Source organism: Macaca mulatta, chromosome 20 (assembly GCF_049350105.2).
Source record: "Macaca mulatta isolate MMU2019108-1 chromosome 20, T2T-MMU8v2.0, whole genome shotgun sequence".
In the NCBI taxonomy this organism is placed as follows: domain Eukaryota; kingdom Metazoa; phylum Chordata; class Mammalia; order Primates; family Cercopithecidae; genus Macaca; species Macaca mulatta.
This window is the reverse complement of record NC_133425.1, coordinates 9905736-9926728: the sequence shown is the minus strand read 5'-3', so window position 1 is coordinate 9926728 and position 20993 is coordinate 9905736. Positions and strand designations below refer to the sequence as shown.

The following is a 20993-nucleotide window of genomic DNA, read 5'->3' as shown; positions in this document are numbered from 1 at the left end:
GCCTCCCAACGTGGGACCTGCCATGCATCTGCTGTGTCCCTGCCTGGAATGAGCTTCCCCCAGGCCCGAAACGGCTGTCTCATTCTTCAGCCCAAATACCACCTGCTCAGAACAGCCTTCCTTGACCCAAACTTAAAGTAGCCCCACTGCTTTCAGATCAACACATTTTATTTTTGTCACCCTTATCTGTCTCTTTCTCATTTGTGCATGATTCATCGTCCTCTCTCTGCCAGCCCGCAAGCTCCTCTTCTCTTGTTTTCCTTGATTTCACAGTCAATGCGCAATGTAAGTTACATGTTGAGTGTTGGTAATTCCCTGGGACACGGACGCCTCTGGGGATGGGAGCAGCAGGCCAGTTTTCCAGGAGGAAAAATTGAAATCAACGAATGATGGCTCAACCTGAGGAACTTCCTCCACAGGGGAAGTGGACACCCTGGGGTCAGCTTGAAGAGGCCTGTCTAAGACCAGGCTTGTCCGATCTGCCCCCAGAGCACCTGGCTGCTGGGAACACTTCCTATTCACTCCTGTGATGGTCCCATGGGTCCATCAGCATCTATAGGCCAGAAGAAGGGCTGGCCAGAGCTCAGGGACCACAGTCAAGTTGTCGATACCAAACTTCTCTCTTTATTTGTTTATTTTTTTGAGACAGTCTCGCTATGTCACCCAGGCTGGAGTACAGTGGCATGATCTCGGCTCACAGCAACCTCTGCCTCCTGAGTAGCTGGGATTACAGGCGTGCACCACACACGGCTAATTTTTGTATTTTTAGTACAGACGGGGTTTCCCCATGTTGGCCATGCTGGTCTTGAACTCCTGACCTTAAGTGATCTGTCCGCCTCAGCCTCCCAAAGTGTTGGGATTAGAGGAGTGAGCCACCACGCCCGGCCTGATCCCAAACTTTTTGAGAGCTCCCGAGCAGAGGGCAGCCTTCTTCCCCAAGGTCCCCCTGCACGGTCACCCTGGCCCTTCTTTAATCCTGCTGGGTTCCCAGTGCTGTGCTGAGTCCTGGACAGAATGGAATGCAACCATAGGAACCTTGGATTACAGAGGCAATGAGGCCCAGGTGTTAGGGTCATGGGCTGTGCACTCAGACCTGGGTTTGAGTCCCAGCTCTGTCCTGTACTATGGTTGCAATCTTCAATAAGTTACAAAATGGAAGGCGGATTTTGGCTCAATAACTAGGACAGCTCCTTGCCTTGGAGTGGGATCCACTCTGGAGGCTGGACGCCTTCTTGTCTAAGATGCAGGAGACAGGCTTTAAGCATCCGGCAAAGGGACTTGGTTTGGACCCGATCTGCTCAGAGATCCCTCATGGTCCCAGGTTCTAAGGTTCTGTGCATTGTTTAATTGTCCACTCCCTCGGGTCAACTGCTGAACCCCAAGAACTGGCATTGAGCTGGTGTACTGGAGTCAAACCACTCGTTCAGTTACCACTGAAAACTGCTCTGTATCTCTACTGACTTCGAGTGCTACGCATTTTGAGACTTAACATCACTCCAATGCAAGGAAAATTTCTTTCCACTTAGCAGATGAGAACACGGAGGCAAAGAAAGCCAAAAGGCCCTTTGGTGGATCAGGCTTTATCTATACTCACGCCATGCTAACTGATTTCCAGACATCACTGATGCTCTTAAACATCTTGTGATGCAGTGGAGTAGTGCCAGTTTGCAGACTGAGAAGCTGAGGCTGAGATAAGGTTCAGCAAAACTCATTCTATTCTTGCCACAAGTAAGTGGCAGTTGGGATTTGAACCAGGTCTGTCTGGCTGCCTCGTTTTTCTGCAGAATCATGAATGCAGTGCTTAGGGGTGATTCTGCAGAGGTGGAGAAACACAATCTTTACAATCATTTGGCTCCTGCGGAAAATTAAAACTACAGCAAGGCGCTGGCCTCTTATCTCAACCAGTATGAACCATCTGCTACTCATTCCAGTCTTTTAACAGAAATCTCCGAAGAGTTCGCCTCTCTCTCCCACAATGCCAACTCCAGTGGGGAGATGTCTTGTAGACTCAGCACTTTATTCCCAAATTGTGTAGTTTTCACATGCTGCTCTTACTTCCAAAGGACGTCCCCAAGCAAAGCTGGGGTTCTCCAGACTCGAGACCCAGAACAAAGAACTGAGCTCATGGGGACGCAGTCACTGGTCAGATAAGGACGAACACCCTTGTCCCCAGTTACTAATGGGTCATCACCTCTCAGGCTTGCTGGCCCAGTGGCTCCAGCTGAATGCTGCCAGCTGGGCCTGACAATCAAGTGAAACGTTGGGAATGGGGAGGAACTTGGGGAAGGCAGAGTGTAGGCGGGAGCACAGAGCTCTCTGTATGTCCCAAACCGGAACTCAGGTGTTAGGATGTGGCGGCCTGCCTTCCTTCTCCTGTGCTTCCTTCTCCATCAGGATGCAGCCCAGGACAGACGCCTAAAGTTACTCCAGGGATGTCTCAGCCTTGGGAATGCACCCATCACGACCAACTCCACATTCCACTGGAACTTGAGCCCTTTTTCAGAAAAGCGGCAATGGCAACTGCGAACCTCAAATTAAAATCTTTCTAAGCCGGCCCCAGGCGCGGTGGCTCATGCCTGTAATCCCGGCACTTTGGGAGGTTGAGGTGGGAGGATGGCTTAAGCCCAGGAGTTCCAGACCAGCTTGGGCAATATAGTGAGACCCCATCGCTACAAAAAATAAAAAAGGTAGCCAGGCATGGTGGCAGGTGCCTGTGGTCCCAGCTGCTCAGGAGGATTGCTTAAGCCTAGGAGCTCAAGGCCATTGTGAGCTGTTGATTGCACCACTGCACTCCAGTCTGGGTGACAGAGCAGGATCAGGACTTCGAGACCCGCCTGGCTAACATGGTGAAACCCCATCTTTATTAAGAATACAAAAATTAGCCAAATGTGGTAGTGCACGCCTGTAATTCTAGCTACTCTGGAGGCTGAGGCAGGAGAATTGCCTGAACCCAGGAGGCAGAGATTGCAGTGAGCTGAGATTGCGCCACTGCCCTCCAGCCTAGGCGACAGAGCGAGAGATTGTCTTGGAAAAAAAAAAAATTCCCTGGGGAGCACAGTTGCAGCAGTTGAGAACCCTGCTCTCCAGGAAATGTGGCAGGTTATCTGCTCCAAGGCGATGTATTAACCACAGGCAGGTGCAAGCCTTCAGGTGAAGGGGTTCAAATCCCAACTCCCTCATTTGGTTTCTGAGGACCTGGTGCAAGCTATGTAATAGCCCCTCGTCTGTAAAATGGGTTTGAAATCACATCAAAGGGTTATTGTGGGGTTTCCAGAGAGGGTACTCATAGTACACAGTATATTACCAAGCACTAAGTAGATACTCAATAAACAGAGGAGGTGTGGCTGTAGCAGCAAGCTGTGTGCCAATATGGGCAAGTGTGGTTTGACAAAGGGAGTGCTTACCTGAAATCTGTATTCTATTTTTCAGGGTTTGTTTTTTTTTTTTCCCTAACACACTGCCAATACTTATTCTAAAACTACATTATTTCCCCCAGGCTCTAAAACCTTCCTGAAGCAGCGTTACTCCCGGCTTCTTCATTCGTTCCTTTGCCAACAAATTCCCACCTTGAAAACCCATAAAGAACACAGTGGCCACCTACATTCATGAAAACAACATCAATCCTGTCTGCTATGTTTGGCTCTCCTGTCCTGGAACAAGGGGCAGACCCATTTAATGAGATTCTGAGTGCTCGTGTATATTCAACTCCTTCCCCACAATTCTATAGAAATCCAGCAGATGTTTACCTTGATGAAAACCTTCTTAATTACTCCACTTGGTGCAGAAAGAACCAAAACCCCATGTTGGCTGCCAAATTTAAAAGGCACTGCCAAGAATGAGATGAGGGTCTTAGGTCTGGATAAGTCATCGGATCGGCTCGAGGCACAGATTGGAAACATCTCAGAATCCTGTCCTACTCCCCAGAAATGTTGTCATTCTATAGGTAAAATCCCTGATGAGTATGACTCACTCTATATTTTGAAAAGGAAAGAAGTACCACAAAAAATGTAGGAAATTATAGAGTTGGAGAATTTTATATTTGTCCTTTGGAAGCTGTGTGGTCTTAGGCAAGTGAATGAAGCTCTCTAAGCTTCTGTGTTCTTATCCACAGAGTGAGAATCATGCCTCCACGGGTGAGGAGTAGAGATGATGGTGAATGAGGAGAAACGGTTCAAGTTCACGACACTGTGGTCCACCTTAAGGGACACTCCGGCAGGCAAGACCCTCACCAGGCTGGGGAGAAAAGAGTTCTAGACCTGAGAGGGTGCCAGGCAGCTGCTGCTGCTGGCAGAACTCGGGCTGACTGCACAGTAAAACTGATGCTTCCACTGCTAGCAAAAATGAAATATTCAGGAACTGGGGGATGAAGCTAAATAAAACTGATGCGTCACTCCAGGGGTTGCCATACACATTCTTCTCCTGCCAAGAAGCAACCCTAGTTGTGCTGAAAAGGCTCTTGGAACTACCCTAAATCTGGAATATTCAAGGTGACTTTTGTTATTGTTCTTAGGATAGTTGTTCTAGGTATAAAAACCAGCCCTTGAATGTAATTTAAAGGCCTTGAGGCTGGTCCCTATTACTGTTCCAATTTCTGTGCACACCACCTTCCTGACTCTGGGTTTTACCACGAGGATCTAGTGTTTGTCCCGGGAAGGCTTCTACTCAGTCTTTGCAGATGCTGTTCCCACCGCCCAAGATGCTTTTCCCTTGCTTCTGATTCCTTCATTTCTACTCACACTTTTGATTTCAGTTCATGACTCACTTTCTCAGACAAGACTTCCCTGAACCTCCCCTACCGATCAAATCTTTCTCTTAGCACCGAATCCTACATGGCTCCCCTTTGTGGCCCCATCACATTCACATGTTACCTCTATTTGTGTAATTATTTGGTTCATGTGTCATCACTTACAAGACCATAAACTTCAAGGTAGGAGCTATGTATATGATTAAACTTGAATTCCCATCATGATACCATCTGGTACTGTGTTGGAAGCCCAGTACATTTTTGTTGAATTGTTAGTAAGTCTTGATTGGTGCAGTCTCTTTAGAGGGCAATGAGAAATTGCCTATCGTATTCTAAGGCTACAGCAGTCAAGAGGTGGTATGGGGGCAAAGATTAAACACACTGATTAACAGAACTGAACAGAGAATAGAAACACATACATGCATATATGGACACTTGATTTTTGACAATGGAGGCAGTGATACTGGGCCAAATGAACTACCTATATGTGAAAAAATTAATCATGATTCTACCTAATACAATATATAAAAATCAACCCCAGGTGGATGCTAGAGATAAATATGAAAGGCAAGACATGAAAGCTTCCAGAAGATAATAGAAGAAACAATACAACTGACCTTGGACTTTTTTCTTTTTTTTTTTGAGATGGAGTCTCACTCTGTCACTCAGGTTGGAGTGCAGTGGTGCAATCTCCGCTCACTGCAACCTCCGCCTCTCGGGTTCAAGTGATTCTCCTCCTTCAGCCTCCCAAGTAGCTGGGACTACAGGTGCCTGCCACACCTGGGTAATTTTTTTTGTATTTTTAGTAGAGACGAAGTTTCACTATGTTGGCCAGGTTGGTTTCGGACTCCTGACCTCGTGATCCACCTGCCTTGGCCTCCCAAAGTGCTGGGATTACAGGCGTGAGCCACCACATCCAGCCAGACTTCTTAAATAGGATACAAAAAGCATTAACCATAAAAGACCAGGTTGGTGGCTCATGCCTGTAATCCTAGCACTTCAGGAGGCTGAGGCAGGAGGATTGCTTGAGGCCAAGACTTTGAGACCAGCCTGGGCAACATAGTAAGACCCTGGCCTTGGTGACTATTTGCCTCTCATGAGGCAAAGGGGTCCACAGGATGGGGATGAGGGAGAAAATTTAATTTTTTTCTGTAGATTGAGTTGCACTGTTTGAATGTTTTATCACGTGCCATGATTGCCTATTCAAAAAACAAAGTCTATATAGACTTGAGGAATAAAGGCACAGGAAGGGAAGCAGGCAGGCTTCTAAGTCCCTGGCTCTTGGAGGTCCTCCAATAATCCCATGTTTGAAGACTTAGGTTTTGGAGCCAGGTAGATCCTAGTTCAAGTCCTCTTTCAAGTTCTTGCTACCTCTGTGACCTTGGTGAAGAAGCTTAAAGGAAGAGGACCTTTCCCACCTTATTGAGAAGTTAAAAATGAGATAGTCCAAGTAGTACTCAGTGTCTTGTAGGTAGGAAGCATTTAACTTGGGGCCGGGTGCGGTGGCTCATGCCTCTTATCCCAGCACTTTGGGAGCCCAAGGTGGGAGGATTGCTTGAGGCCAGGAGTTTGAGTCCAACCTTGGCAACATTGCAAGACCTCACCTCTATAAAAAAATAAAAAATAAGTAAAATAGCGGGGTGGGGAATGTGCCTATAGTTCCAGCTACTGAGAAGGCTGAGGCAGGAGGATCCCTTGAGCCCAGAGGTCGAGGCTGCAGTAAGCCACAATGGTGCCAGTGCACTCCAGCTTGGACAACAGAGTGAGACGCCTGTCTCCTAAAAAAAAAAAGAAAAGAAAAAAAAGCATTCAAATCTTATCATCTGGTTTTCCAATTTAACAACCATTCATATAATGTTTCAAAAGGTAGTTTTGTTGTTGCCATTTTACAGATGAGGAAACTGAGGTCTGGACAGAAGTCACTGGCTCCCGGGCACTCAGGGAGCCAGCAGCACAGCTGCTTTCCAGATGCAGGACTTTTCCCTGATCTCACAGGTCTAAGACACAGGCCTCACCCCAAGCCCCACCGCAGGCCTTTCAGGAGATGCACCGTGTGGGACCTGACGGATGACCCGCAAATGATCCGAGTTGTTGGCAGGTGGCTGCTGCTGGAAGGAGTGCTCAGTCCAAACAAACAGCAAGCTGCTAAGCTTCTTTTTTTGTTTTGTTTTTGTTTTTTGAAACAGAGTCTAGCTCTGTCACCAGGCTGGAGTGTAGTGGCATGATCTCAGCTCACTGCAACCTCCAACTCCCTGGTTCAAGCTATTCTCCTGCCTCAGCCTCCCCAGTAGCTGGGACTACAGGCACGTGCCACAACACCCAGCTATTTTTTTTTTTTTTTTTTTTTTTGTATTTTTAGTAGAGATGGGGTTTCACCATGTTAACCAGGATGGTCTCGATCTCCTGACCTCATGATCCACCCACCTTGGCCTCCCAAAGTGCTGAGATTACAGACCAGAGCTCAGCTTCTGAAGAACCCGGAAGAGCGGGACTGAAGACTAGCACCTGCTCCGTGGGAGGGCAGGTGACCAAGTGCTCTCAGCAAACACTTTGCATCCAGATGTGCGTCCCCACCTCAGAGTCACTGTTTCCCACTCTTTCCCCAGTGCACCCACCATCTCTTCCTTCTCAAGGGAAAAAAACAGACTAGACCCAACCTGGCTCACCTGTGATCTGGGAGTGGTTCAGCAAGCTTCAGCATGCCTTCACCTCCACCCATCCAAGGCCACTCTGCACTTCCAAAGCCCCTGAGTACAAACAAGGTTGGTCTTGCACTCCATACCCTGTCTCTGGGGGCTAAGGAAAGCACTTTCAGACTTTCTCCATATACCACCAGTTCATATTGAGCATTTATGACTTTTCAAGCCTTTCTCATCTGCAGTGGTAGTTGGTCTTCCCAAACTCTGCTGTGATCATTAGGTGAAAAGACATTATTGTACCCATTGATGGATGAGTAAACTGAGGCCAGAGAGAGCAGTGGGCATATGCAGAGGTGTACCTGTGGGTCCGTCCTAGACACCAGGGCTCCACAGTCTTTAAGCCTCAGTTTCTCACTAGAAATGCTGCTTTTAGTAGGAGATCCTGGGCGAGTCAGCCATCCTTTTTGAGCTTCCATTTCCTGTCTCTGAAATCTGATCAGCCTTTCCTCATAGGGCTGTTGTGAGTGACAAGGTGAGCAAGTACACACAAACACAGCCAATGTGAGTGGCCACTACTCATGGCTCATTGTCATTATCACGGGTAAAGCTGGAGCCAAAACTGTGTCCAGGGTCCTCTGCATGTTTTCTCCCGTTCACCCTGCCAGTCTGCCTCTGAATCCCTCCTGGAACCTGTCCCTAGATCAGAATGTCCACACTCTTCTGTGTGTGGCTCTTCTTTGAGCCCTGCTTCCAGCCCCTTGCAGGACTGGACACTTGGGGCTGGGGCAGGACGCCAGGCATGCAAATCTGCATGCAGGCATTCATTTGCACAAATGCTCCTTGGTGTGCGCATTTCCAGGCTGTCCCCAGACCTGTGCTCAGCCTGCGAAGCCAGCAGAGTGCTATTTACAGCTCTGGGCAGAGAGAGGAGGCAGGTTTTGTTCCCATGCACAAAACAGCCCTGTCCTGCTTGGGTGGTGCCTTGCTCTTTTGGCTGGTGTTCGGCCAGCCTTGCCCTGAAGGAGCTTCCAGGTTCTAAAACGTTTTGCAGGAAGGCCAGTAATCTGCCCCTGGGATTGGCTGTTTCCCTAATGAAACCTGAGCTTAAAGGCTAGTGGGAGAAGGTGTCTGTCTACTCTCCATTCAGCTTCCAGGAGGATCTTTCTCAAGTGCTAATAAAATCACATCACTGCCTTGCTTAACTCTCTTCCATGGTTCCCTATGAGACTCTGAGTCAAGTCCAAATTCATGACCACGGGTCACCTGGCGGGACATGATCTACTCTTCCTACGACCTTCACTTGCCACTCCTCATCCACTCATGCCTCTCCATCATTTGAACACTGTTTTATTGTTGTTGTTGTTTGTTTGCTTTTTTGTTGTTGTTGTTTTGAAACAGAGTTTCGCTCTGTTGCTCAGGCTGGAGTGCAGTGGTGCAATCTTGGCTCACTGCAATCTCCACCTCCTGGGTTCAAGCGATTCTCTTGTCTCAGCCTCCCAAGTAGCTGGGACTACAGGCGCACACTGCCAGGCCCCGCTAATTTTTTTTGTACTTTTAGTAGAGACAGGGTTTCACTGTGTTGCCCAGGCTGGTCACGAACTCCTGAGCTCAGGCAATCCACCTGCCTCAGTCTCCCAAAGTACTGGATTACAGGCGTGAGCCACCGCACCCGGCCGAACATTGGTTTTATAGAAAAAAGAGTTATGTGCTACCTGCTTACAACACAAATTTTTGGATTATCTGATTCTAGCCTTGTTCATTATTATTATTATTTATTATTATTATTATTTTGAGACAGGGTCTCTATTGCCCAAGCTGGAGTGCAGGGGCGCAATCTTGGCTCACTGCAAACTACACCTCCACAAGCAATTCTTGTGCCTCAGCCTCCCAAGTAGTTGGGACTATAGGCACGCTTGACTAATTTTTTGTATTTTTGGTAGAGACAGGGTTTTACCATGTTGCCTAAGGTGGTCTTGAACTCCTGAGCTCAAACAATCTGTCCACCTCGGCCTCCCAAAGTGCTAGGATTGCAGGCATGAGCTGACGTACCTGGCCTTGTTCATTATTTTCAAACTATTTCGTTGACTCCTTGTAAGTTGTAGAAAACTGGTAGACAAGCAAATTCTGCCTTGTCCAACCATGTTTGCCTCTGTTGGGAATCTATTTAGACGTCACTTTACTCTTCACATATTTGTACTTTATTTGGCTGCTCCTTTGAACTGGTTCTAATGTCTGCCTGGTTCCCTCATCGAATGAGCCTAATAAAATCGTTGAGTGTTTGTTTTTGTATCAGTATGAGATTCATGATTTTACCCCCGACTTTTTTTTTTTTTTTTTTTTGAGGATCGCTGGAATGCAGTGGCATAATTATGGCTCAATGCAGCCTTGGCCTCCTTGACTCAAGTGACCCTCCTGCCTCAGCCTCCTGAGTAGCTGGGACTACAGGTGCATGTCACCACACCTGGCTAATTTTTAAAAGTTTTTGTAGAGAAGGGGTCTTGAGGGGTCTTGCTGTGTTGCCCAGGCTGGTCTCAAACTCCTGGGCTCAAGTAATCCTCCTGCCTCAGCTTCCTGAGTAGCTGGGACTACAAGCATGCATCACCATGCCCAGCTAATTTTAGTATTTTTTGTAGAGGCAGGGTTTGGCCATGTTGGCCGGGCTGGTCTTGAACTCCTGAGTTCAGGTGATCCACCTGCCTCAGCCTCCCAAAGCACTGGGATTGCAGGTGTGAGTAGCTGGGACTACAAGCATGCATCACCACGCCTAGCTAATTTTAGTATTTTTTGTAGAGGCGGGGTTTGGCCATGTTGGCCAGGCTGGTCTTGAACTCCTGAGTTCAAGTGATCCGCCTGCCTCAGCCTCCCAAAGCGCTGGGATTGCAGGTGTGAGCCACCATGCCCGGCCTATTCTTTTTTTCCCTGTGATTTTCTTGGAACGGCTTCCTATGAACTCTCTGGGCCTGTTCATGATGCTCTCCCTGCCCAGAGTCTCTTTTTCTTCTTCTCTGCCTTTTCCTCCTGAAATTTCTTCCTCAGAATCCCCAGGAACGGGGAGTGGTAACCTCTTTCTGCTTCGAGCTTGAACCTGTATTCACTCCCACACACCTTTGGCACTCTCCTCACTGTGCGTTCCTTGTTTTGGGGCCTGTTTTCGCATGGCTAGTCTAGAAGAGACGCTGGTGTGGTAGCTGAGTCTTTGTCTGTCCCTCCGTCTCTGTCTCTCTCACGCACACAGACACATAGACACACACACATACCCCTACTACTGTACTGCACATGGAAATCATACAATAAAAGAACACACTCATTGACAAATGAATGAATGCCAGATGGCTACATCTGTCCACTCCAGATAAGCCACCAAAAGGGAGGCCTGGCTTTCCTTGTTCAATACTACAGATACCAGACAACCATGCCTGGAGTCTAGTAAGTACCCAATAAACACTGGTTGAATGAACCAAAAAATACAACTTAAGTTCTTGTTCTTGCATCACTTTTAAGTCATCTCTCCTTTCTCCACTTTCAGAGGACAGACCTAAGTAGCTTCAGAATGCTCCCCCTCCACCCCATATTTTCATTATCATTGCAGCATTTCAGTTCTTTTTTTCTCTCTCTCTCTTTCTTTAGAAACAGGGTTAGTTATAATATGTTGGGGCTGGAGTGTGCAGTAGCTATTTACAGGCATAATTCCACTACCGATCAGCACAGGCGTTTTCACCCGCTCTGTTTCTGACCTGGGCTGGTTCACCCCTTCTTGGGCAACCTGGTGGTCCTCCACTCCCAGGAGGTCACCATATTGATGCCAAACTAGTGCAGACCCCTGATTAGCATAGTACACTACGGCCCAGAACTCCTGGGCTCAAGCAATCCTCCTGCCTCAGCCTCCCGAGTAGCTGGGACTACAGGCATGTGCCACCCTGCTCAGTGGATACAACATTTCAATGCTCTTGATCCCATTCCCTTTAAGGAGTGGAGGGTGATCTCCACTCTGCTTCATGGCCATTGTGTGACCTTGGGCAAGGCACTGCTCCTCTGGGCTTCCGTTTTCCCACAGATAAAGCGAGGCCAGTGTAGACATTTCAACAGATAACATAAGGCAAAGATACAAACGGCCAATAATGCCTGAAAGATGCTTCAGCTCAGGCACCACTTACATCGTAACAGATGCTGTCAATGTAACTTATCAGCAAAGTTATCCCTAGCTTAGCTCTGAGTGTGGGGGTTACAGATCTGTCTAAAATAGCTTCTCAAACTTAAAAGTGCACACAAACCACCCCAGGGGATATTGTTAAAATGCAGATTCACATTCTGTAGTTTTGGGTGGGGCCCAAGATTCTGCATTTCTAGCTAGCTCCAAGATGATGCAATGCTGCTGGCTGCCGGACCACGCTTTTAGTAGTAAGGTACTAGAACACGGTGGTTCCCACCTTTGAAGGGATTCTCAGTGCAGCCCAGGGACAGAGTGCCGGCAAGTTGCCGATGTCCAAGGTAATAGATGTTAGCACCTAAATGGGAGATGCTGGCAGTGAAGGTTACGGGACCTCTGAGAATGGACAAGGTTGGCAGGGGTCGGGGGCTGGTCCAGGATTCCTAGAGAACATGGAAATAGAGTTGGGAGCATTCTTCCCGCCAGTGATTCTACTAAATCATAATTCTGGTGGGCAGGGGCATCAATCTGTGTTTTAACAAGCTCTTGAGGGGATTCTGATGCTGCCGTTTGAAAAATACTGTGTAGACAGAGATAAAGGGGTAGGCTACTCTGGTTGAAGAACAGCATTCTGTTTTCCCACGGTAGAGTTTGTCAATTGGGTTCATTTATTCATCCATTCATTCACACATGCATCCATCAATCTAGCCAACCAACAAAGGGGTTGTGTCTGTCCATCCAGGCATCCATCCACACCCCCAGCCATCCAACATCCAACACATACATGCTGAATGCCTCGTGTGTGTGTGTGTGTGTGTGTGTGTGTGTCTGTGTGTATCCTGTTAGGCACAAGCAATCTGATTGAAATTGTAGATATACACGCCTGTCTTAGCCTCTAACCAGTGATTCTCAACCAGGGGCAATCTGGTTCCCCAGGGGACACTTCACAATGCCTGGAGACATTTCCAGCTGTCACAACATGGAGGAAAGTATGTTGCCAGCATCTCGTGGGTGGAGGCCAAGAATGCTGCTAAACATCCGGCACAGGACGGCCTTGCTTCCACGTCAGTAGTATAGAGGTGGACCAGGAGCAGTGGCTCACGCCTGTAATCCCAGCACTTTGGAAGGCTGCGGTGGGCGGATCACCCGAGGTCACAAGTTCAAGACCAGCCTGGCCAACATGGTGAAACCCCATCTCTATTAAAAATACAAAATTTAGCCAGGCGTGGTAGCGGGCGCCTGTAATCCTAGCTACTTGGGAGGCTGAGGCAGGAGAATCGCTTGAACCTGGGAGACAGAGGTTGCAGTGAGCTGAGATTGTGCCACTGCACTCCAGCCTGGGCAACAGAGCGAGACTCCATCTCAAAAAAAAAAAAAGAGAGAGAGAGAGAGATACCAGTCATTGGATTAGGGGCCACTCTAATGCAGGAAGACCTCATTTTAACCTAATTAATTATTTCTGCAAAGGCTCTATTTCCAAACTAGGTCCTATTTATAGGTCCGGGTAAACATGATCATACTACTGCACTCCAGCCTGGGCAACAGAACAAGACTCCCTCTCAAAAAAAAAAATGTGTTGAGGCTGAAAAACTTTGCAGTAGACTGTGAGTTCCTGATGGGCAGGAACTGGTGGTATTCCCAGGATCACAAGACAGTGTGTGACCTACAGGAGCTGAGCAAATATTTAAGTGGATGAAGAAATAGTGACACAAACAAACATTCATTTATATAAAGAACTCTGGGCCAGGCGAGGCGGTTCACACTTGTAATCCCAGCACTTTGGGAGGCTGAGATGGGAGAATCGCTTGATCCTAGGAGTTCAAAACCAGCCTGGGCTACATATGGAGACTCCATCTCAACAAAAAAATGCTTTTTAAAAAATTAGCCAGGTGTGGTGGCACCCGTTGTTCCAGGTGCTTGGAAGACTGATGCAGAAGGATCATTTGAACTTGGGAAGTCAAGGCTGCAGTAAGCTATGATCATACCACTGCACTCCAGCTTGGGTGACAGGGTGAGACTCTGTCTCAAAAAAAAAAAAAAGAAAGTAAGCAAAAGAAAAAGAAAAAAGAACTCTTACAGCTCAAGAACAAAAAGACAACTGAATTCAAAAATGGGCAAAGAACCTGAGTAGACATTTCCCCAAAGATAACATAAAAATAACCAGCAAACACACAAGATGCTCAATGCCATCAGTCATTGGGGAAATGCAAAACAAAACCACAATGTGGTACTGCTTCACACTCGCCACAATGACCCCAATAATAATAATCAAAAAGTGGAGGTCAGGCCGGGCGCGGTGGCTCAAGCCTGTAATCCCAGCACTTTGGGAGGCCGAGACGGGTGGATCACGAGGTCAGGAGATCGAGACCATCCTGGCTAACACGGTGAAACCCCGTCTCTACTAAAAAAAAATACAAAAACTAGCCGGGCGAGGTGGCGGGCGCCTGTAGTCCCAGCTACTCGGGAGGCTGAGGCAGGAGCATGGCGTAAACCCGGGAGGCGGAGCTTGCAGTGAGCTGAGATCCGGCCACTATGCTCCAGCCTGGGGGACAGAGCGAGACTCCGTCTCAAAAAAAAAAAAAAAAAAAGTGGAGGTCGGGCGCAGTGGCTCATGCCTGTCATCCCAGCACTTTGGGAAGCCGAGGCGGGCGGATCACTTGAGGTCAGTAGTTCAAGACCAGCCTGGCCAACAAGCTGAAACCCCGTCTCTACTGAAAATACAAAAACAGTAGCCAGGCGTGGTGGTGGCCCATGCGTGTAATCCCAGTTACTTGGGAGGCTGAGTCAGAATTGCCTGAACCCAGGAGGTGGAGGTTGCAGTGAACCGAGATCACACCACTGCACTCCAGCCTGGGTGACAGAGCAAGACTCCCCTGGGCCCCCCAAAAGTAAATAAAAATAAAATGGTGAAAATGGTCAATTTCATGTTATGTGTATTTTACCCCAATTTAAAAAATACATTTCTGCATTCAATCAATGCTCCTTGAGTATCTACTGTGTGTATAGGGAAGTGTGCTATGCATTTGAGACACAAGAATAAATGTGATGGATGTGATGGATGTGATGGCTGCTTCCAGGCAGTTACAGATTGGGAGGAAATCCAGCAAACAGTGATGGACCCAAGAAATCTAGGGTGTGATGGACCCAGGAAGTCTAGGATGTAGATGACAGGAGTTGGGAGGAGGAGAAATGGTTTTCCCTGGCTGGAGGTGGGGGGAGGGTCGGGGGAGTCTTCCTATAAAAGCAATGTGAGATAGCTTTTGAAGGAGGAGGAAAACTTGCCCTTGGAGAGTTAATCTTATTATTGAAGGGATGTGTAATTAGAGGTCACATGATGGCATCCCATCCCTGCAACGGGTAAGACAGTTTAATGTGTGGAGTGTCTAGAGAAAGCAAGGATGGTTAGACCCCAGGAAGGAGGAGCTAGAACACAGACCCCCTCAGAGAGCTCCCTCAGGCTTTCTGTGAAAAGCTCCTGCAGCGCAGTGGTCATGGTGGATCTGAGGGCAGAGTGAAGAAGTGAGGACAACTGATTTAGCCTGCTAAGCATTCTTGGGGCCTCAGGAGCCCCCACTGTCCTTTCTGAGGCTTTTGTCTTCTGCCTCCTGGCAAGGACCAGGCAAGCAGACAAAAAGGTGCGAGAGGCGGGGCGCGGTGGCTCAAGCCTGTAATCCCAGCACTCTGGGAGGCTGAGACGGGCGGATCACGAGGTCAGGAGATCAAGACCATCCTGGCTAATATGGTGAAACCCCGTCTCTACTAAAAAAATACAAAAAACTAGCCAGGCGAGGTGGCGGGCGCCTGTAGTCCCAGCTACTCAGGAGGCTGAGGTAGGAGAATGGCGTAAACCCGGGAGGCGGAGCTTGCAGTGAGCTGAGATCCGGCCACTGCACTCCAACCCGGGCGACAGAGCGAGACTCCGTCTCAAAAAAAACAAAACCAAAACCAAAACCAAAAAAAAAGGTGCGAGAGACCAGGGCTTGTATTAATTAAGCACCTACTAAGTACCAGGGGTTGGAACACATGGTTTTATGTAATCCTCACAGCAGCCCAATGAGGGAGGTTCTACTATTGCCTCCTCCTTCTACCATTTTTTTTTTTTTTGGCTTTCATGTTTTTTCCTTTGTCTTTTAGCTATTTTAAAGATAGAGAAATGAGACACTGAGAGTTAAAGTGGCTGGCCTGAGGTCATCACGTGGGTGAAAGCTGGATTCAGGTGAGGTCAGTCTGATACCAGGATCCCTCTAGGTGCTCAGAAAAGGAATTCTCCCATGGTAAGGAAGGAGGCCTGGCCTGCTGAGATGAGCCTCAGATTCCTGTCTCTTGGCCCCAAAAACTATTGGCAAACTCAAAGCTAAATTTCACCACTGGCAACTTCTGGTGTGACCAGGTCTCTCAACTTCTGTGGGTTGTGCTCTACTCATTTTAATTTTTATTTTGTGATTAATTATTTAGAGTCTCCCTTTGTTGCCCAGGCTGGAGTGCAGTGGCTCGGTCACAACTCACTGCAGCCTCAAACTCCTGGGCTCAAGTGATTCTCCTGCCTCAGCCTCCCAAAGTGCTGGGATCACAAATGTGAGCCAAGGTGGCCAGCTCACTTTGCTCATTTTTAATGCATGGGAAGCGGGTGGAGATTTATTTTCTTCTTCTTCCCCCATGAATATGTTCTCATACATATATACTACCTAGGTCCTTTTAATTCTCCACTTCCCTAACTATCTATGTTCATGCATATTTACTTTAAAAAAAAAATAGGATCATACTGGCTATATTGATTCTGTGACTTTATCTTTTTCATTAAATCATATGCCTCAGGAACCTTTCCAGGTCAGGAATGTGGATCCACCTCATTCTTCTAAAGACTGCTCATTCTCCCACATGAATGCATATGCTGTAACCCATTCCTATACTGGTGCAGTATTCCTATGCAGGCTCTGCCATAGACATTTTTATGTTATGTCAGTGCAAGTGTGAGCATTTCTATGCGAGATTTTTCAAAGTGGGATTGCTGGACCGAAGGGCATGCCATTGAAGTTTCGAAAGACCCTGATAACTAATCTGAACAGGTCCCAGAACTCAGTTGTTTCTCAAACAATTTCTGGCATGGATGTTTCTTTGATCCTTGGTGGAGAAGCGGGTGACGGTCTTAGGCAAGTCTTTTAACCTCTGGGAGGCTTAGTTTGCTTATCTGTAGAGTGAGAAACAGTGTCATAGACACAAGAGTGCTTTGGAGATGATAAGGTCCTATGTAGGCTGGACACTGTGGTTTATTCCTGTAACTCACACCTGTAACCCCAGCGCTTTGGGAAGCCAAGGTGGGAGGATCACTTAAGCCTAGGAGTTCGAGACCACCCGACTCTGTCTCTACTGAAAAGGAAGACAAAAACCAAACAAGAAAATCCTGTGTAAATGTGAGAAATTAAAAACTGTTATTAACATTGGAAGGCTCTGCAGCTAGACACATCTCCTTCTCCTCATTACATGGAAACCAAAACAAGGAGTCTGTGCAAGAAAGAAGCTGTTTTTGGTTTTATTTTGTTTTTTATGTTTTTGGAGACAGGGTCTCACTCTGTCACCCAGGCTGGAGTGCAGTGGTGTGATCACGGCTCACTGCAGCTTCGACCTCCCCGGGCTCACGCAATCCCCCCACCTCAGCCTCCTAGGTTGCTAGGACTACAGGGGCATGTCACCTTGCCCAGCTAATTTTTTTTCCTGTACTTTACAGAGATGGGGTTTTGCCATGTTGCCCACGCTGGTCTCAAACTCCTGGGCTCAAGCCTACCACCCGCCTCAGCTAGGAAGCTGTTTTATATTAAGTATTAACTATGTTTAAGGCCATGTATTAGACCAGCAGTTTTCAATAAGGAAGGAAAAGGATGATTCTGCTCCCCAGGGCACATCTGGCAATGTCTACAGACATTTCTGATGGACATGACTCATGGGGTGGGGAGTGTCACTGGCATCTAGTGGGTACGGACCAGAGGTGCTGCTGAATATCCTACAATACACAGGGGGGGTCCCACAACAAAGAATCCTCCGACCCAAATGTCAACAGTGCCCAAGATGAGAACCTGTCATCTAGACCTGTCTCTTTTCTGATGTCCAACTCCAACAAACCTCATTCAAAGATGAGGAACTGAGGCTCACAGACATGAATGACTTGCCTAAGGTTCCACAGACAGACACTACCAGTGACCAACTCTCTGCTCCATCTGGCTTCAGGGTCTGTGGTCCATTCCATATACTACACTGTCACTCTGGGAAGGCATCGCCTAGTCCCCAGGCGCCTTAGCCCTGGCAGATTATCTACAGCAAGGGTTACAAGTTTTGCCTTCAGGCAAAAGCACCTCCCCACTTCATGATTAGAGATTTTATGACTTTGCACGTGTAATCATTGTTTCTGCTCATTTGCTGTGCGCTAAACATTTTATGAGAATTAACTCATTTTACCCCAAGGATATGTCACAGAGAGGTTAAGATCAGACACCAAGTGGCAGATTTGTGCTCCAGACCCAGATAAAAGGTCTCCAGGGACCAACCTCTCCGCCTCTCTACCGTGGTTCCCCTCATGCTTTGAACTTCGCCTTGGCAAAGTTGGGGTACAACAACCAATCCTTTAGCTGGGAACTGGGTGGGGGCAGAAACAGAGAGAGCCCCTACTTCAGACTCTCTCATTTGTAGGGACCCAGTCCCTGCTGCCTAGGGGGACGGTCCTAGAGAATCTGCCAGAATTTCAGCTCTTTTCCCATGCAATGCCCCAGGAGAAAAGACACAGGGCTCTGAATAGAGATGAGACAATGTGCAGGGAACTCAAAGCCAGAGGGCATGGGCAGGGGCTAAGAGGGAGGGGACCTTGGAGGGAAGGGATGTGACATCCTTAGGTCCTGTCCAAAGATCTTGTAGCAAAGCCAGCTAGGCAACTGAGGTTCCTGCAGTAGCCTCCACTCCAGTATCTGATTCTCATTAGCTGCAACTGATCTTATTAGCTCTCCTGGGTCAATTTGGATTTTGGCAAGCCTAGATTTGGCAATGGCCTCAATACAAAGATCACACGGGGAAGCAGGGATGCACCGACACCCAGGAATGCTTTCCCCGAGGCAACCTGCTGGGGAACAGACGTTGAGTTCCAGCTCTGCCCCTTCCTGGCTTCATGACCTTCGCAGAGCCTTGGCGCTTCCTCTGACAAGTGGGGACTTGGGACCCAGCAGTCCCCAAGTCCCCATTGTAAATGTGAGGACTGGGGCTTGTGTCAGGGATCCTAGCACCCTAAGGGTCCTGGAGGGGTTGGGGCCAGTTGTCACCCACAGGCTGGGTGACCTTGAGCAAGTCTCTTCCCCTTTTGTGCCTTTGTGTGTTTAACTGTCAAAGGAAGGGGCCACGTCTTCAATGTAGAAGCCCTTTTAGGTCTTAGGACTCCAGACTGGACCATTTACCTCTCCCTGGGGCTGATCTCTTTGGGCCTCGAGGAAACACATTTCTCTATGACTCCACGCCGCAGCACAGGCTCCAAAGAGCAAGACACGACTCACTGCCTCCCTCTCTTCTACCCCCCAACCTGACCCACCAGAGAAGAGCTCTTCCCACCCCCTCCCCACCCCCAGGTCACCAACATCCTGTCCCTTAGTCTAGCTTCATCAAAGCAGCAAAGCCAACACTGTCTCCTCCCCATTGGATGGGCCCAGTAGCACCCATCTCTCTTGGCTGAATGCCCAGGGAATTCCACCAGGCAATGCCCACAGGAGCTTGAGGGGGTGCACAGGAGTTTAGGGGGAAAATGGGGGTCCTCTTGGAAGAGGGCCAGTAGTCCTCTCAGACTGTAAGAGAGGATGCACTGAACACAGCCCTTTGTGTGTGTGTTGGGGTGGGGGGCGGGGGAGAGGTGTCGGGTGGTCTCTGCTGGTCCTACTGCCTCAGAGGCCATCTCTGCTGTCAGAGTTTGAAGACTCCTGGAAGGGCCTCTAGGCCCCGGATCCCAGTTTCAAGAGCTCCAGTCTTACTAAATCTCACTGAATCCCCCCCTGGTCTTACCTTGGCCAGGGTGGGTGAGGAAAGGTGAGAGGATGTGAAATAGGTGGGGCAGCCAGGTGTGGGAGTGGAGCTGGGGTGAGGTAGAGAAGGATGGGATTGGGAGCAGTGGGAAGATGGCGCAGGGCGTTACTAGGTTGGGGTTTGTGTGAAAGGGCTTGGGAGGAGTGGAGGGAGGTGGATGACTTGGAGGGGTGGCCAGACCTTTGCCCTGCTCCTGAGTATGAAGATCCCTCATTTTACATCTTTACTGGGGAGGACAGGGGAAATCCCCAAAAGCCTTTAATGTGGTGGTATCAGAGGCCACCCTGCCTCTCTGACGGGTAGGGAGGGGTCTCCGGCAGGGCTAAGGGTGAATCATCTATCTCTCCAGAGCTCAGTATCTGGGGTGGGAGGGTGACTTGCAGGTCTCTGCTCCGGGATTTCCTTGTCTTATGATGGGGGGAGAGCTTCCATTTTTCATGGAGGGGGAGGTCACTGTCATTTATGAGCTGAGAAGACTCCCATTATTCCGAAAGAGAGGGGAGAAGCAAGACACCCAAACTTAGTTTTTTAAGGATGGGGAAGGGGAAGGGGCATCAGTCTCCCAAGAGGTGAGGGGGCTCTAGAGACCTGGGGACCACTTTTAGGGGCCACATTCTATTTCAAGGGGTAAGAGGGAGAGGACTTCTGTCTAGAGCTGGAGCCAGGAGGAAGGGCCCATTTCTGAAGGAGAAAGGAAGGTATTTTGCTCTCTGGGTGGTAGGAGTTCCTGTCTTTTTGGGGGAGGGGCCTCGCGCCTTGGGAAGATGCGGGCTCCGTTTCTTAGGAGAAGATGCCCAGGTTTTGCTCCCTGGGGGCAGGGCAGAAGGACCTCCTCTCGGCTCTCCTCGGAAGGGCCCGTCCCAAGCCACCCGGCGCCTCGCGCTCACCTCCAGGCCCCGGCTCCGTTCCGCGGAATCCGAACCGCCGGGTTCCGACTTGCGGGATGCGCGCCCCGAGTTCCGGCCGCGCTGTGTGTCTGCTCGGCTTCCCCCAGCGACTCGCTGGACTCCCTGGCTCCGCCGAGCGTCCTGGCCAATCAGCGCCGCCAGCCCCGGCCCTCGCTCTCGCCGCAGCCAATGGTTGCGCCCGCCACGGGCCACCGCCCCCGGGAGGGAGGGGCAGGCGGGGCGGGGGCAGAGTCCAGCCTCCGGGGGCGGGGGAGACGAGGGCTGGGGCGGGACCGACCCGGGGGCTGGGAAGAGGGACCGCGAGGGCTGGGAGGAAGTGCTGGAGCTGGGGAGGAGACGGCTGAGTATCCCCGTCAAGTTGTGGGGACACTGGACCCTCTGGGGGGCAACTCCATAGGTTGATTTGACCTGGATCTTAATGGGCCTTTTACACCCTCAGGGCTGCAGGCTAGTGTAGCTCCACCTCCACTCGCGTCTCGGATCCGGTCTCTGGAGCTCTAGAGTCA

The 20993-nt window shown here is 49.1% G+C and overlaps 1 protein-coding gene across 2 annotated transcripts in view; it reads right to left on the bottom strand.

Moving 5' to 3' along the window:
• The window catches only part of ABAT (4-aminobutyrate aminotransferase), a 107576-nt gene extending 87015 nt beyond the window's left edge, over window positions 1-20561 (bottom strand). For both annotated transcript variants that reach the window (XM_077984771.1, XM_028840671.2), the window contains exon 1: window positions 20467-20561. The gene's annotated coding sequence lies outside the window, so the exon portion shown is untranslated. The remainder of the gene's footprint in view (window positions 1-20466) is intronic.
• Between the last annotated feature and the right edge of the window lie 432 nt (window positions 20562-20993).